The 12,562-nt window shown below is 41.4% G+C and overlaps 1 pseudogene; it reads left to right on the forward strand.

Moving 5' to 3' along the window:
- The first annotated feature begins 8,227 nt into the window (after nucleotides 1-8,227).
- Nucleotides 8,228-9,630, forward strand: LOC102840178 (annotated as a pseudogene).
- The last annotated feature ends 2,932 nt before the right edge of the window (nucleotides 9,631-12,562 follow it).

Genomic DNA, 12,562 nt, shown 5'->3' on the forward strand with positions numbered 1-12,562 from the left:
GGGGAAGGATTAGAAACATGGAAACGCCACCTTCGAAAGTGTATAGACCCAGATGGAGGATCTGTCAAACAATAGCTTCATATTGAGACATTTCTGTTTAATGAAGATTTCTATAATTGTGTAGCAATACTTTTTGACCGACCCTCATATAACAGATTCCTGACTGAGATGAGGTAGAGTTTTTGTTGTTAAAACGATTACTTTTGGGTCACTGAAAGCTGTTTTGCTTACATGCAGTTCTGTGAGCACACTGGTCTCTAAGGGGTGGAACATCTCACCCCTGAGGTTCCTGAATAACAAGAGGATGATGGTAGATCCCCTGGAAGTTGCAGCATCCTCGTTGTTCCAAGCTTTTGCTTTTTCCTGTTCGAATGAGTTTTTCATGTGCAGTGTCTGGGTTTCCTGATTTGACCCTGAATGTATATCTCATTGGAACCCTGGTGTGGCACTGCAGGTATATGCACTGGACCGCTAGACATAAAGGTAGATATTCAAGCCTACCAGCTGCTCTTTGGAAACCCTACACACCACTTTGAGTCAGAACCAACTCAACAGCACTTAACATCAACTACAATTTACTTCGTGAAGGACTCCTTCTGTTATTAAAGCACTCTGCTACTAACAGAAACATCAGTGATTTGAACACACCAGTTGCTCCATGGAAAAAGATGTGGACATGTGCTTTCCTAAAGACTTACAGCCTTGGAAACCCTATGGGGGCAGATCTATGTTATGTTAAAGGGTATATATGAATTGAAATCCACCGGATGGGCGTGGGGTTGGTTTGGTTGGGCATTCACTTCATTTAATAGAAGGAGTTCTGCAGTTACAACTAAGTCACCATCCTATGTCAAGGAAGAGGTGATGCGAGAGCCAATGGTATCTACAGACCTTTTCTCTAAGAACTGAAACCACAACAAAATGAACCCTAAATCACAGGAGCCAAGTGAAGTGTCTCAAGGGGCCTATGCTGGATTGCAGTGCACCTACAGGCTCTGCAGACACCTTCTGCGTTCCTGGTTTCCATCTCAAGAGGGGCTCCCATAGCCCGAGGAGCACCTCTGCTTCAAGCTTCAGATTTTAATTTCTGGGAGAGAAGGAGACAGAGTGGTTGGGGTAAGGTCAGATTCCCTTGCATCAGCACCTCCGATTTAAACCTGCAGCAGGAGATTACTGGAGGAGAGACAAGTGTAGTGAGAGAGGAGGCTGCCCGCTCTCCCTGAGCACAAGACAGCATACAGACAGCATATGTCTAAGGAGATTTGTGGCTGGTGACACTTCCAAGCATTTCATTTGTGTGAGCTTCAATGACTCAAGTGAGGAGTCTTTGTATGTAGATGTGACTAGTGAATCCAGGGACATCATAGGAGGAGTGGATCTGGGTAGGGAGTTCTGCCATACCAGGGCTCCTCTTCCTGTACCTGGGACCCTAGCGTGGAAGAGGGGGATGTGTCAGGACCATCTCAACCCACAGTCTGTTCACCAGCTTCAACTACCTCTCAAATGCCAGGGAACCTGGGATATGGGTGTTCCTGTGTGTACAGAAAGGCTAGGTGTTTGAGCTATAGACAGATCCCTACACACCACACGCTTTCTGTGTGAGTTCACACCTTCAGGTTCAGTGTGGTGGTTCATCACACTCACCAGCACCTGTGGGATAATGCCTGGGGTGTAATGCTGACGGATGAGCTTTGAACAGGACAAAACATTCTTAAAAAGTAAGACCATAGGCAAGCAATGAAGACTTGGAACAAAATAAACAAGAACCTATGAAATACTTAGAGATGTGTTGTTGTTAGGTGCCGTCGAGTCGGTTCCGACCCATAGTGACCTTGTACAGGGTTCCTGAGGCTGTAAATCTTTACGGGAGCAGAAAGTCTCATCTTTCTCCCAAAGAGCAGCTGGTAGTTTTGAACTGCTGACCTTAAGGTTCGCAGCCCGATTTGTAAACACTACGCTACCAGAGCCCCTTACTTAGAGATATATTTAACACAAAATATGCATAAGCTATACACAGAAGGCTACAGAACTTTGTTGAGAGAGATTAATGAGTACGTATGTGAAGGAGCTCAGAAGAACCAGGTATTTGGCATAGAAAAGGCTTCTGCTCAGTTGTAGACCAGACTCCATTCCCGCCCACTGACTGCTTATTCTGAGCTGACCATCAAAGTCAGCTAGCCAGCATACTTCTGTACCTCTGCTGGCAGTCTGCTCCCTTCCTCCATCTTCCTCTCACAGCACGATCCCAGGAAGAATAGTCATTCAGGCTAGTCTTTGAAATACCCATAAGAAAGGTCGTTAAGAGATTCAAACTTTTGGACTAACAAAATAATGTATGTGGGATCTTGCCACGGTCTTGTGTCTATTAGAGCAATCAGAATTTTCTTCTGGTAAGACCTTGGATCCCGGTGTGGTGCGGTAGGATGAGCACTGGACTTCTAACCAGAAGGTCAGCAGTCCAAATTCAGGGTGGTGGCAGGAGCATGACAGGACTCTTGGTCCACTCTGGAGGAGCCTTTTCCTCAGCGCTTGGTGCCGTTGGGGGCTTTTATTGCATCCGTGGCTTTCAGCTGTGTCAGTCACATGTTCTTCCCCTTTTGTGGCTCCTTGGCTGTCATCCCTTTTACATGACTTTGCTCAGAGGAGCTCTGGTAGGGTAGTGGTTATGAATCGGACTGTGAACCGCAAGGTCAGCAGTTCAAAACTACCAGCTGCTCCATGGGAGAAAGATGAGGCTTTCTGCTCCCATAAAGATTTACAGCCTTGGAAACCCTGTACAGGGTCGCTATGGGTCGGAACCGACTCCACAGGACTTAGGAACAGCAACAACACTCAGAGGAACTGGGACCACACTACTTTGCATGGCCTTGTTAACCTAGTGGTAGTAGCTGTATAGAGAAACCCTGCATTCACAAACAAGGTCACATTGACAATCACAGGGGTAGAATTTCAACATATCTTTGGGTGGGGGATACAATTTAATCCATAACAATTACATCAAATCTATTGTCCAGTTTGGAAGATATTGACATCTTCCTGAATTCATCACCACTGGCTTTAGTGATGGATGTCTACACTGGAAAAAGAGTGGTATTAGCTGGTTGTTTTTGTTGGGTGCTGTCAAGTGAGTTCTGACTCACAGCAACCTGTATAGGGTTTCTGAGGAGCAGTTGGTGCGTTTGAACCGTCGACCTTGTGGTATACATCTCAATGTACTTTTACATGATTTTACATCCTGACCTTTTGTTTCCTGGGAATGCCTGCTAGCCATATCGTTCTAATTACTGACGGTGGTTAAAGCTCCTCTACTCTTTCTAAAAGGAGCTCTGGTAGCGTAGTGGTTATGAATCAGGCTGCTAACCTCAAAGTCAGCTGTTCCATGGGAGAAAGATGAGGCTTTCAGCTCCCGTAAAGATTTACAGCCACAGAAACCCTGTACAGGGTCGCTATGAGTCGGAACCGACTCCACGGCACATCATCACCACCAATCTTTACTAAAAGTTACTTATCTGTCAGTTTCAGCAAAGCACAGTAGAAACTTACAGAAATGACAGGCTGTAGTCTTGAAGCAGAAGCTATGCTAACAATCCACATGGAGTCTGATTTGGACAAGAACACCTATAGACAGGTGCCTCAGTGATTAATTTTAGGTGCTCTTACTCAGGATTTCCCACCATTCGCCTGTCAGTTTGTTGTATTGTGGTGGTTTTTGTGTTGCTGTGATGCTGAAAGCTATGCTATCGGTCTTCTAACTGCCAGTAGGATCACCATGATGGACAGGGTTCAGTGGAGCTTCCAGATTAAGACAGACTAGGACGAAGGAGAGGAGAACCACTTCTGAATTCATAGCCACCGAAAACCTTAAAAATAGCAGCAGAAGACACTGTCAGACACAGTCTTGGAAGATAAGCCCCTCAGGTTGGAAGAATGACTGGGAAAGAGCTGCCTCCTCAGAGGAAAGCTGACCTTAGTGATGTTGACGGAGTAAAGCTTTTGGGACCTTCATTGCTGATGTGGCACATCTAAAAATGAGAAGAAACAGCTGCAATCATTCACTAATAGTAAGAATGTGTAATGTACAATGAATCTAGGAAAATTGAAAGTTGTAAAAAACTGAAATGGAATGCATGAAGGTCAATATCCTAGGCACCAAGGAGCTGGAATGGACTAGGATTGGCCATGTTGGATCAGGCAGTCACATGGTTTGTTTTTCTGGGAATGACAAATTCGAGAGGAATGGCGTCACATTCGTCAAAAAGAACATTTTAAGATCTATTTTGAAGTACACTGCTGTCTGAAGTACAATGATACCTATATACCTACAGATCCATAGGCCTACAGTGCAGGGCTCTGTAGGATAAGGACGGGACTACGAACCACAAGGTTGGCGGTTGAAGCTCACCAATCACTCAGTAGAAGAAAGATGAGGGTTTCTGCTCCTACAGAGATTAAAAAAAACAAACCTTTGAAATTCTACACAGGGTCGCTATGAGTTGGAATCCACTCGACAGCACTTAAAAACAACAACAACCAGTTAATACCACTATTATTCAAATTTATGCATCAGCCACTACATCCAATGATGATGAAGAATTCTACCAACTTCTTCAGTTAGTACCCCATGTGAGTAAAATTCTACCAACTTCTTCAGTTAGTACCCCATGTGAGTAAAATTCTGCTAACTTCCTCAGTTAGTATCCCATGTGAGAAAAATTCTACCAACTTCCTTATTTAGTATCCCATGTGAGTAAAATTCTACAAACTTCCTCAATATCTCATGTGAGTAAAATTTTACCAACTTCCTCAGTTAATATCTCATGTGAGTAACATTTTGTTGAAGTTCATCCTAAAAGGTTTGCAGTAATACATTGACAGGGAACTTCCAGAAATTCGAGCTTAATTCACAAGAGGACGTGAAACAAGGGATATCATTGCTGACATCAGGTGGATTGTGACTGAAGGAGAATATCAGGAACATATTTACTTGAGCTTTATTATATGAAGCGATTCGACTGTGTGAATCATAATAAACTATGGATACCAATGTGATAAATGAGTATCCATAACACTTCATTATGCTCGTGAGAAACCTGTACTTAGACTAAGAGGTAATTGTTAGAACAGAACAAGGGTAAACTGAATGGTTAAAATCAGGAAAGGTGTGTGTTAGTGTGGTATCCTTTCACCACGTTTGTTCAATCTGTATGCTGAGCAAACAATCTGAGAAGTTGGATTATAGGAAGAACGTGGCCCTATCAAACTCATGTATCTTTTATTTCAGTTTATGGTCCACATAAATGCTTCTCACTGATGACATTTTTTAGGAGTCCTGGTGTGGTGCTGTGGGTTAATGCGCTGAACTGTAAAATCAGTTTGAACCACAAGGTCCGTGGTTCAAGCTCACCAGCTGCTTCGCGGAAGCCCTGTACAGGGTGGCTTTGAGTCGGAACTGACTTGACGGCACTTAGCAATAACTGCAACAACTGATGGAATTTTAGGGTATGAAAACTGCTGCCCTTTTTCATTGGGACCAACTGTTTCAACTTTACTTTGCTGCATTGAAAGTTGTGTCTTAAAAGTGTCAGGCCCAGAAAGTTCAAGAAAGATGTTTCATGCAGGTTAAATTTCCTCCCAGCCATTCCATGACAGATTTTTGGTCAGAACAATCCATTATAAGAAGAAGCTGGGCCACGAGATGGAAGAACATGAGAGTCTAGTAAAGGAAACTTGACAAACCTTCTCCAGGCCTGAAGAGGGGAACCAGGGACTAGGTGGAGATGCTGTCTTCTTAGATTACAAGGGAACCCAGAGATAAATGTTTACATTAACTTCAAAGGACACATCTCTGCTTTCTATTGAAACTGTGCCAGACAGCTGTAGGAGTCATTCATAGCTCTTATCTGAGAGTCAAAGTTAACCTCCCCGCTCATCAAACCAGGCTCCCTAAACTAGGTCTGGCTGGCTTCAGGCTCATGAACATGGCTATGATGCCAGTCCTCATAGATACCCTGTCTCTATGGATAGCTGTGGACACCCTATTCTTGTAGATACCACATACACTTGGGTTATAGCAGACGGAAAATTCTCTGATTTACCTAGTAGTTTGAGGCTTAGCACCCTTGTTGTTTCTGATGTGACAAACATGGTGATATGAAATGCATTCTTACAGTCGTATGATATCTGAGTTAGAACCGTGGACAAACTTTAAACTCAGAACCCTTAGCAGCTGATATTGGAAGCAAGATAATGCATGCAGCTACTTTTTCATTGGGACCAATTGTTTCAACTTTACATTGCCTCATTGAAGGGTTTGTTTTAAAAGTGTTATTATATTGAAGTCTGTAGTTATTTTCTTTATATTGAAGTTTAATCCCAAACAAAAATCCTCACAACAGAACCAACAAGTAACACAATGATAAACAGAAAAGATGAATGTTTTCAAGGATTTTATTGTGCTTGGATCCACAATCAATGCTATTAAGGAGTAGTTAAGACATCTCAAGACATGTTGCATTGAGTGAATTTGCTGCAAAAGACCTCTTTAAAGTGTTAACGAGAAAAGATGTCACTCTGAAGACTTTTCAGTGACCTCATATGCATGTGAAAGCTGGACAATGAATAAAGACTGACAAAGAATTGATGCCTTTGAGTTATGGTGTTGGTGAGTAATATTGAACATGCCAAGGACTGACTGAAGAAGTAACCAATGTCTTGGAAGAAGTACAACTGTAATGCTCCTTAGAGGCCAGGATGATGAGACTTTCTGTGATGCTATTTGAAGAAAAACTCCATGCTCTAGTGGCTTGTGTGTTGTTGGAGGCTATGCCAATATATTGTGAATGCAGACTGCTTCTGAACAGTTAGCCACTGAAAATTTTAGGAGTAGCAGTGGAACATTGTCAAATATAGTGCCTGAAGATGAGCCTTTCAAGTTGGAAGGCACTCAGAATACAACTGGGGAAAAACTGTGTCCTCAAAGTACAGCCGACTATAATAACATGAATGGAGCAAAGCTTTTGGAACCTTCATTTGCTGATGGGGCACAACACAAAATGAGGAGAAACAGTTGTAAACATCCATTAATAATCAGGATGTAAAGTGTATGAAGGATGAATCTAGACAAATTGGAAGTTGTCAACAATGAAATGGGGCACATAAAGATCTATATACTAGGCTCTGGTAGCGTAGTGGTTACGAATTGGGCTGCGAACCACAAGGTCAGCAGTTTGAAACTACCAGCTGTTCCATGGGAGAAAGATGAGGCTTTCTGCTCCTGTAAAGATTTACAGCCTTGGAAACCCTGTTCAGGGTTGCTATGGGCCAGAACCGACTCGACGGCACTTAACAGCAACACTAGGTGTTAGTGAGCTGAAATGGACTGGCATTGGCCATTTTGAATTTAATAATCTTATGATTTACGATGCCGGGAATAACAAATTCAAGAGAAATGATGTCGCATTCATTGTCAAAAAGAATGTTTTAAGATGCAGCTTGAATTACAATGATAGGATAATATTTATAATAGGATACTATCCATACACCTACAAGAAAGACCACTTAATACAACTATTCAAATTTACCCACCAACCATTAAGGCCAGTGAGGGTGAAATTGAAGAATTGCAATAACTACTTCAGTCTGAAATTGATAAAAAATTCAACCAAGATACATTGATAATTACTGGTAGTTGGAATTTGAAGGTTGGAAACAAAGAGGAAGGATCCATAGTTGGAAAATATAGTCTTGGTGGTAGAAATGATGCATGATAGAGTTTTGGAAGACCATTGAATTTTTCATTGCAAATACCTTTTTTAAACATTAAAGGAGACTATATGCTTGGATCTCACTAGATGGAATACATGGGAATAAAATGGAGTATATCTATGGGAAGAGATGGTGGAGAAGCTCAATATCATCAGCAAAAACAAGACCAGGGGCAGACTGTGGAACAGGCCATCAATTATTCATATGCAAGTTCAGGCTGAAGTTGAAGAAAATTAAAACAAGCTCAGAAGAACTAAAATATGACCTTGGACATATCTCACCAGAATTTAGAGACCATCTCAACAATACATTTGGTGCATTACACACTAATGACCAAAGACCAGAAAAGCTGTGTTATGACAACAAGAACACCATACGGGAAGAAAGCAAAAGGTTATTAAAAAGATGTGGAAGAGCCTATTGCTATCGTGACACTGCAGATTGTTGCTGTTGGGCTCTCACCATGGAAGGGATCATAGACGACTCCTCCACACCAGTTGTCTTGCAGGACCACTGTCATTTCACTCAGGTCATCTTTAACAATGTGGAGAAGTTCTATGTTCCTGGAGGGGACATCATGTTCTGTTATTCCCTCACCCAGCATTTCATCCCTTGTTGAAAGTGTTGGATTGACATCTTTAGAGTGGGATGGAAAACAATCATTTCATGTGGGTTACTTTGCCCATTGACTTACATGGTGAATCATCCAAACAGCAGGATGTCCAATTCAAAGCATATTACCTGCCCCAGGATGATGAGTATGACCAGTTCTGCTATGTGGATCAGGATGATAGGATTGTGGAGCAAGTCTTCCTTTTCAGTTCCTTCCAGAATGTGAAGAAACATTCTGGTTATCACTGCACAGGGAGAAGTAGAGGAGATTGATCAACAGAACAAGGAGCATTGACAAGAAAACTAGGAGCACCAGAAGACATCAGAAGTGCTATCAACCTCCAGAAGCAGAACTCAGACATTCAGCTTGACTTCCAGAAGATGCAGAGATTACAGGAGGAGCTAGGAACCCTAAAACCCTAAAGTGAATCCATATGAAGTTGGAACAAAAAGGGAAAAAGAAGAAGGACTGTTGGGAAATAGAGTTAGTTTGACTCAAAGAGCAAAACCAGAAGATATCTTCAGAAAATGAGGTGATGGGAATCAGAGTAGATCGGCTTCAGGCCCAGCTGTCAATCCAAGAGAAAGCAATGGAGAAGTTTACTCAAGGAGATAAAGATAAGACTGAGCAACTGCAGCATCTGAAAAAGAAAAAACGATCAGCTATTTCTCAGAGTAACTGATCAGAGGAAGCATCAGAAACAGCTTGAGCAGACAGTAAGTGAGACGAAGCAGAAGAAAATTACTGCAACAAGCAAGCAGCAGGAGTTAACAGTCCAGAACTCTGACCTGTCATAACGATTGACTGAGACTGAGTCTACATGTAAACTGCTGCAGACAGAAAATGAGAAAATGGAGGAAGAGAAATAATGTTATGAAGAGGGAGAAGAGCAGATTGCTGAGTTACATGGTTCTAGATTTTGACTCTATGCCATATCAAGTGTCTGCTTCAGCTCCAGGAGGTGCATCATGAAATCCAGGACTTGGGTATAGAACCCTATACTATGGTATCTAAGACAGCTTTTCTCCCAGCTGGCCTTCATCACAAGATGCCCCACCTAGGGTGTGGAGTTGACTGAGGATATGGACAAAGAGGATCACCCCTTGGAGCAGCAGGTGCAGGCCCTTTGTTTGCACTGTCCAGTTTGTAACAGGAACTTTCCAACAGACCAGAAGTAGATCTTTGAAGACCATGTGTTCTGCCCCTCTCTAAGTGTGACAGTCTCTAGAATCTATACTCTAGAAAGTAGATAGATTCTATACAGCAGAACCTATGACTTCTACTGTGAGTTATGACTTAAGGTCCTGCTTAACCAGAAATAAATAGGGATTTATTCAGCCTCGTTGTCCAGAGAGGTGGAGTCATACTGATCATCTGAAGAATAGTTGTGAAGCACATTTGTACTCAGTCCTAACTCTGGAACTGGAGATTAGCCAGAGCTTTTATTCAACTGACTGCGTTAGATCAGTCAAAAATGGTGCCACAGAGAAGTCGGACATTCAATTTGACTACCAAAGTTTCTTCTCATCCTAATTTCCCAGCTTTATTCTTGAACCATGGACCGGAAGTGCTGTATCAGTCACAGAAAGCTTATTTCTCTGCAGACATCTGATTGACATTTCTATTCTGATCATATGCACATAACTGTTATTGTTATAAGTCTTTTCTTAATGGTTAGTAAGAATTTTTGGTTATTAAGAATTACTTATATGAATTTGAAACTTTTTCTGAGCAGGTGAGTTTCAATATGGATGAATCAATAATGAGGAACAAACTTTGTTAATCACTTTAATACAAGAAATAAGCTAGACCATACATATATATGTCAGGAAAGAAGGAAAAGACCAAAGTGGAGGCCAGAAGACACTCTAAAACTCGCTCTTGAGCACAGGGAAGCTAAAGTGAATGGAAGAAATGATGAAGTAAAAGAGCAAAATATTGAATGATGCAGAAAGACTCAAAAGAAGATGGAAGGAATACACAAAGTCACCGTACCAAAAAGAAATGGTTGATGTTTAACCACTTCAAGAGGTAGCATGTGATCAAGAATGCATGGTAGTGAAGGGAAAAGTCCATGGTGCACTGAAGACATTGTTCAAAAAGAAGGCTCCTGAATTGATGGCGTACAAATTGAAATGTTTCAACAAACAGATGCATCATTGGAAGTACTCACTCATGTATGCCAGCTACCTGGTCAACAGATTTGAAGAGGTCCATATTTGTGAGGTTGGCACATGACTGGGTCTCTATGAGTTGGTACTGACTTGATGGCATCTAGCAAGAATGACAACAATATCTGTGCCCATTCCAAAGAGAGGTTACCCAATAGAATGCAGAAATCATCAAACAATAACAATACTATCACATGAAAGTAAAAATTTGCTTAAGATACTTATAAAATAGTTGTAATAGTACACCATCACGGAACTGCCAGAAATTCAAGACAGTTCAGAAGGGGATTTGGAACTAGAGATATCATTTCTGATGTGAGATGGATCTTGGCTAAAAGCATGGCGTACCAGACAGATATTTACTTGTTCTTTATTGACTATGCAGAGGCAATTGAACATGTGGATCATGTCAAACTATGTATAACCCTGTGAAGAATGGCAATTCCAGAATATGGAATTGTGCTCTTAGGGAACCTGTGCGCAGACCAAGAGGCAGTTGTTCAAACACAACACGGGAACACTGAACAGCTTAAAATCAGGAAGGGTTTCATTAGGGTTGTATATTGTTGCTATGTGTATCCCATCTGTAAATTGAGCAAATAATCCAAGAATGTGGATTATATGAAGAGGAATATGGCATTAGGATTGGAGGAAGACTCATGAACAATTTGTGATATACAGATTATACAATTTTGCTTGCTGGAAGAGAAGAGAACTTAAAATACTTACGGATGAAGATCAAAGACCACAGCCTTCAGTATGGATTGTACCTCAATGTAAAGGAAACAAAAACCATCACTATTGTACCATTAAAGAACATCAAGATAAGTGGAGAAGAGATTGAAGATGTCAAAAGACTTCATTTTGCTTGGATCCACAGTCAGCACTCATGGAAGTAGCAGTCAGGAAATCAAATGCTGTACATCAATAGGCAAATCTGCTGCACAAGACCTCTTTAAAGTGTTCCAGAACAAAGAGGAGTAAAGCCATGGTATTTTCAATCGCCTCATGTGCATGTGAAAGTTGGACAATGAATGAGGATGACCATGGAAGAATTGATGCATTTGAATTTTGGGGTTGGTATTGTTAGGTGTTATCAAGTTGGCTCTGACTCATAATAACACAGCAAAACAAAACACTGCCTGGTCCCGCACCATCCTCAGAATTGTTGCGAGGGTATAGGAGAAGGAGATTGAAACGTACCGCGCACTGCCAAAACAAATCTGTGTCTGAAGAAGTACAGCCAGAGTGCTCCTTAGAAGGATGGCGAGACTTTGTTTCTCAGACTTTGGACATGTTACCAGGATGGACCAGTCCCTGGAGATGGACACCATGTTTAAGACGGTGGGTCAGTGAAAAGGAGGCAGACCTTCAGTGAGATGGACTGACACAGTGGCAGCTGCAGCGGGCTCAGACATAACAATGATTGTGAGGACGGTTCAGGACCGGGCAGAGTTTCATTCTGTTGGGCATTGGGTCATGATGAGTTAGAGTTGAGTCGACCACACCTAACAACAGCAACAACCAACCATACTCATTGTGAGGCATTAAAATAGTGCAAAAGGATATAAATTATATCCTCAGACTCTCTCCACTCTTGTCTCTCTTCTTAGAAGTAATCACTCCTTATGAATTACTCTTTTTCCAGAAATTTTAATGTACCTATTAGCACTTTTGATCGAATTCACATATCATAACCCATCATTTTAATCATTTGATGCTATACAATTCAGCAGTTTTTAGCATAGTCATAATGTTGTCTAATGATCACCACGATGTTATTCCAGAACATTTCTATCTCTGGAAAAGAAATCTCCTAATTCCCATGCCCATCCTGTAGCAACCACTAACTTACTGGACATTTGATATAAATGGAATAATAAGTAATAAAGCTTTCACTTTTTCTTTTTTTTATTTCTCTAAGAGTTTTATAGTTTTAATCCTTGCATTTAAGTCTTTGATTCCTTTTGAGTTAATTTTTGCTAATGCTGTGAAGTATGGGTCCAGCTTCATT

The sequence above is a fragment of the Chrysochloris asiatica genome, unplaced genomic scaffold (genome assembly GCF_000296735.1).
Source record: "Chrysochloris asiatica unplaced genomic scaffold, ChrAsi1.0 scaffold00314, whole genome shotgun sequence".
Taxonomy (NCBI): Eukaryota; Metazoa; Chordata; class Mammalia; order Afrosoricida; family Chrysochloridae; genus Chrysochloris; species Chrysochloris asiatica.